Source organism: Corapipo altera, unplaced genomic scaffold (genome assembly GCF_003945725.1).
Source record: "Corapipo altera isolate COAL_440 unplaced genomic scaffold, ASM394572v1 128947, whole genome shotgun sequence".
NCBI classification, from domain to species: domain Eukaryota; kingdom Metazoa; phylum Chordata; class Aves; order Passeriformes; family Pipridae; genus Corapipo; species Corapipo altera.
This window is the reverse complement of record NW_020885785.1, coordinates 3886-9628: the sequence shown is the minus strand read 5'-3', so window position 1 is coordinate 9628 and position 5743 is coordinate 3886. Positions and strand designations below refer to the sequence as shown.

Genomic DNA, 5743 nt, shown 5'->3' with positions numbered 1-5743 from the left:
CTCTATTCTCATTTCCTCAATGGCAAAATGCATTTTTTTCTGATTTGGTTGGCAAGAGGTTTTATTCCCAGGTACTTTTCCCTTCCTTCTCATTGGCAAAATATTTTCTGCATTTTTTTCTGGTTTGGCTGGCAAGAGGTTTTATTCCCAGGTACCTTTCCCTTCTATTCTCATTTTCTCAATGGCAAAATAAGCCATTCCCAGGAGGTTGGGCCTGTGGCAGGGAACAGACTCCAGGTGCACTCTGCTCTTACTCCCCCTGTTATCTCCTGGTTCCTCAGGATCAGGAATAGCTCCAGGAGTGCTTGGCAACACCCTGCTCCCAGCCAGCTCCCTGTGAAAGGCTGGGAACGTTGGAGTGCCAGGGTACAACCCAGAGCACGTAGGGCACAGCTCTCCACTCTCTCCCTGTGGGAATGGGGTGGCCCAGCTCCAGGCCCCTCAGTCATTCCCTTCCCTCTGGCTGTGCCAGCACTTCCTGAGCTGAGCTCGGCTTTTCCAAGCACACCCTCCCAAAGCTGCTTCCTCGGGACACTTCCTCACCTCTGCTGCACCCAAACAGCCCTCTGGTTGCCCTAATATTATATTAAAATAGAAGTCAAACCCATTTAAATGCAAAGATTTGCTGCAGACAGTCCACTCGGAACCCCGGGATGGTTTGGGTTGGAAGGGACCTCAAAAGCCACGGGCAGGGACTCCTTCCAAAAAGCTGCTGGGCTTGAAAAAGCAAATGCTCCAGTAAAAAAAAAAAACCAGGAAGGGCTTTGATCACTGTTAGACCATTCATGGAGCTTATTTTGCACACCTCCTTCATTTTGTGCTTCAACTGCTAAAACCCTTTTTGTGTCTGCAAATCTCAAAACATAACTGGGGAAGCCAATGACTCCAGCTGAGTGTTACCAACAGGCACTGCTGCTCCCATTGCCCCAGGAACTTCCAGCCTCCCACTGGGCCAGATCCCAACCCTTGTCTCCTCCACACAACCACCTTTTTCCCTGTTGCCCTACACTCAGAACATCCTGCTAAGTGACTTCCCAAATCCTTCCCCACGGGTGTTTCCTTCTGCAGGGCGTTACCAATGCATTCCTTATCTAATCCCTGTCACGGATTTTGTCAATATTCCCAAATCCACAGGTGCAGATCACGTTCTTACACATTTCTCCAAGATAAATAACAGTGTCAAACCAGCCCAACATCCTTTGCCTACAACCCCCGGGCACAAGGGAGCAGAACAAATATCTCTGGCTTGTTCCCAATTATGCTTGTTTAATAAACACTATTAAAGGTTTACACTTTTTGGCAAATATAACTCTCAGTGCACCTTTCCAGCTCCTGCAGTGGTGTCCCACCAAGATTTCATGGAGGCTTGAGGGAACTTCTTTAACACAACGCAAATGGCAGCGAGGGAGTGAGATAAGGAATTCTGAGCTTATCAAATGTTATGTCATTATGGAATCAAAGTTGCTGGCCGTTGGCAGCAGCTCCCAGAATGCCAGGAGTGGATCCTCATCCCTACCTTCGTCCCCTTCCGGCGCGTAGGAAGCCGTGATGATGTCGATGTCGGCGCAGTTCATCACGATTTGGTTGGTTGCATTTTTCACCTGGAAGAGAAACTCCGTGAGCACCAGGAGGAAAAGGTCCCCGAGGCAGGCATTCCCACACTCCCACCCATGCCAGAAGCCCTCCACCAAGGGTCTGAGGTGGAATTTGGTGGTCAGGAGCCGTGAAGAAGCAGCCGGGCCGCGCGTGTTCGATCCGTGCCCGGCCCCACTTATCCCGCCGTAAATTGTTGGAGGGAATGAAGTGCCGGGTAAAGAGGGGTCTGAAAGCCTGACAATGGAGCCCTTGTGCACTCCTGGGAATCCAAGAGCAATGAAAAACGGATGGAGAGCCCATCAGCCTCCTCTGGGGATGATCTATGGGAGACCAGGGCAAAAAGTTGGGATGGGAGATGAGCAGGGACACAACCCCTGTGGGTGCTCGACCCTGGGACCACTTCCGAGGTTAAAAACATCTGCCAGGAGATTCTCCTTCCCCTTTTCCTGTGAGCTTCCCTTCTGCCAGCTCTTGGCTCCACACACTCTCTGCTTTATTTACCAAGCGCCAGCTCCCGGCGTAGGAATAAACTGTGGGGCTGTGCCAGCTCTCTGTTTGAATGCAGAGGGATTCCAATGAAATATAAATTAATTACAAAGGGGTAAAATATTTGGGAGTTAAAGAGGGAGTTATTTAGAAATTGATGGCTGAAACCACCAGAATGGTCACGCTGGATGGAGCTGGGGATCCTGCTAGTCCTGCACGCGATTTCGAGCAGGGGACAAGAGCAGTTCTTCAAATAAAGGAGTAAAAATTCCTCTAACAGCCAAGTAGATTTAACATGTGCACGAAGAAGCTGCTTCCAACCCCAGAGTGAGCTCCTCACAGCACAAGGACTTCCACCCCTTTCTTTTTCTTCACTGTTATAACCTCAAAATGCCTGTTAACACCCGGATCCCTCGTTCCAGGTATCCGTGTGTGAACAGGGCAGGAACCAACTGGAACTGCCTCCAGCTCTGGGGTCCCAGCACAGGAGGGACATGGAGCTGTTGGAGCGAATCCAGGGGAGGAAACATCCAGAGGGATGGAGCAGCTCTGCTGGGAGGAAAGACTGGGAAAATTGGGATTGTTCGGCCTGGTGAAGAGAAGCTCTGGGGTGACCTGACTGTGGCCTTCCAGGACCTGAAGGGAACTTACAGGAAAGATGGAGAGAGACTATTTAGGAGGGTCTGGAGTGAGAGGACAAGGGGGAATGGCTTCCCACTGCCAGAAGGCAGGGTTAGATGGGATATTGGGAAGAAATCCTTCCCTGGGAGGGTGGGGAGGCCCTGGCACAGGTTGCCCAGAGGAGTTGTGGCTGCCCCATCCCTGGAAAGGTCCGAGGCCAGGTTGGACAGGGCTTGGAGAACCTGATCTAATGGAGGGTGTTCCTGCATGGAACTGGATGATCCTAAATGTCCCTTCCAACCCACCCCACTCCACGATTCTCCCTGCAGTGGCAGCTGGTTCCCCTGGGCCAGGAGCTGCTCCGTGCGCCCAGCCCAGCTCGCCCCGCTGGCATCTCCATGGAAACGGGTTTATGGCATGGAAAGGCACCATAAAAAGCTCAGGTGTCCCAGCTGGAGCAGACAACTTCTCCCTCTGCCATCAGGGCCTGGGAGCTGGGCGAGGAGGAGCCGGAAGCAGATATTCCGTGCGGGGCTGCTCCAGCCGGGAATGGTCCCTCAGTCATGGGGGACATAAAAACCAGATTCCAGCCCAGCCACTGATAAGGAGGCTTAAGAAATTTCAATGTGTAACTTAACAGGTGTGTTCCCACATCCATCTGTGAGCCAAAGGGCTCCCACCAGCCCTTCCAGGGAGATCCAAAGCCCACAGAGGGTGGGGAACACACACCGACCTGACCGGGAGCTCCTTTCCAGCCTCAGACACCAACCTTGCTCCTGAAGCAAATCCCTCTGGTTTGCTCCCAACCACGGGATTGTCTGATTCCCTAAATAAAGGTTTAAAGGTGTAATTATCAGTGCATCATTCCAAGCCCTGCAGTGGTGTCACACCAAGAGGTGCAGCAGAGCCACGTCGCCTCTTTATGGAATTAAACCCGAGCCAGTTTTACCCAACAAACCCGACCTGGTTGTGAAAACAAAGCACAAAATGAGCAACTGCAACAGCTGAGGTGAGAGAGAGTAGATTTGATGCTTCTTGCAAAGATTTATAGCCTGAAATCTTATTTTTTTCTCTCCCCAGTTCTGTGCCCGTGAAACTAAACAACTGCAACACTCCCTCCAAGAGCAAAATCAGAGCCCAACAGTTTTTATCACAATATTAGGGTTTGGGGTTTTTCAAGGTCCTCTAAAACACAATAAAATCAGAATGAGAAAAGCTTTTTATAAATGTCTAGAGACCTTTATTCAATCTATAAATCCAAATCTCTCTGGATTCGGAGTTCAAGATGCATTAAGAGCTGTCCAAATTGCAGACAATGTGGGTTTAACAATAGGCTTGATCTTTAAAAAACAGCCTCTTCCGAGGACACAACTTTCAGTGGAGCACTGTGCCTGCAAAATAAGAAAGTTTAGGTTTAAGCAGAGACAATTCAGAGGCTCCTTGGAAAGAAAAATCACCTATTTTTAGGATTTCTTTTTTTTTTTTTCCTTGCTTCCTACCAATATCAAGCCAGTTTTACACGAGTGCAACAACCAGGAAACACCTCGAGGGACTAAAGGAACCAGCAGGTTGAAAAAAAAATATTTATCCTCGGCCTCCCAAAAAAACTGAGGGTGAAATTCATGGTGCAGGCAGCAATTGTGACAGTGGGGTGGCCCAGCACCTTCTGAGGCTCCCAGAATTGAGTTCAGAGGGGGAAAATGAGCTTTCCTGTTGCCCCCCCCCGGGCTCCAGCGTGAGCCTCCTCCCTCTGAGCCACTAAAACCCTGAAGCACAGGCACACCTGTGAGAACAAAAACAGCACCAGAACCCGCCCAACATACTTAACTTATGACCACCTGATGTCACAAGAACCTGCAGCTCAGTAACTGCAGACACCAGGGATGGCCTGGAATGAATCCATGTGTTTTGTTGGAAGTGATACCTCGGAACTGCCTTTTTTTTTTTTTTTTTTTTTTCCCCAGACAGATGTTTTTGCCCCTGGAGTGATTTTCGTGAATGAAATCGTATGAAAGGGCAAAAAAAAAAGCATCTTTCTGCATGAGGTATAAGCAATTACCCAGGTGAATATGTGGGACTGTCACCCTGCTTCACCTTGTTCTAGAACATAATAAATGTACTCTTTTCAGCAGGGAGAGGTTAATCAAGGGAAGAGCAAGATCTAAATGCCCACAGCGAGCAGCTCTGCACAGGGTTGACACTTAAAACTCAGATGAACCAGCAGGAATAGCTGAAATAAAGGAATATAAACCTCTGGCTTTTGGTGGAACTCCGGTAAATTAATCAGAATTCAAATACTTGTTGAGATCAGCCAGACACAGACACCAAAGGGGAGGAAAATCCCAGGCAACAGGAGGGAACAGCTGAAGTTCCCCCCACCAGAAATTTTCCAAGGTAACATCATTTGATGGCAGAAGAGCTAAAAATGTTGATTATTTGGCTCTGCCAAACAGGACTCGAAGATTTTCATCAGAGCAGGAAAAGGGTTTGATGGAAAAACCTTCCTGGGACATCAGGAACAGGGACTTGAATGGCTACAGTGGAATGCCAGCCTACCTGAAATACAGGATGAGGTGCATCCAAAGGGATCTCCCAGAGTCAAAACTGATTCTGCAGAGCCACAGACACGACCAGATAATTGAATTCTTGACACACAGCCCCACAGCCCTCTCCTAAAAGCAGCATTGTAACAAAGCACGTGTGTTTTCAGCAATTTACTCCCTAAAAATAGGCAACTAAAATTACCTCGCTCGTGTCCCGGGGTGCATCTGTTTTTAAGAATTTAAACCTGAGAAAAAGAGATTTTATTAATCTGCACCTCCAGCAAATTTCTGGGAGCCGAGTGGTAAAATTAGCAACGCCAGGACCTGATTGGCCCACTGGGAAAAAAATTCCCTTCATTCCAAAGAGCATCCAGCCCCTGTGTGGCTCTCACACGTGGTGCAGAGGTGTCAAATTCACCCAGCCAAGTAAATCCCTTTGTACATGAGCACTGCAACCTCCCAGCCTCGGGAATTACAGGGCTGGAAGAGCCCTTTTT

At 48.9% G+C, this 5743-nt stretch overlaps 1 long non-coding RNA gene across 1 annotated transcript; it reads right to left on the bottom strand.

Annotated features, from left to right (window-relative positions):
* Window positions 1-3926: 3926 nt before the first annotated feature.
* LOC113940804 lies at window positions 3927-5446 on the bottom strand. The gene is made up of 2 exons (XR_003525543.1): window positions 5260-5446; window positions 3927-4094 (listed from the first exon to the last, which is right to left on the bottom strand). It is a non-coding gene; the product is annotated as an uncharacterized LOC113940804 (long non-coding RNA).
* Window positions 5447-5743: the final 297 nt, after the last annotated feature.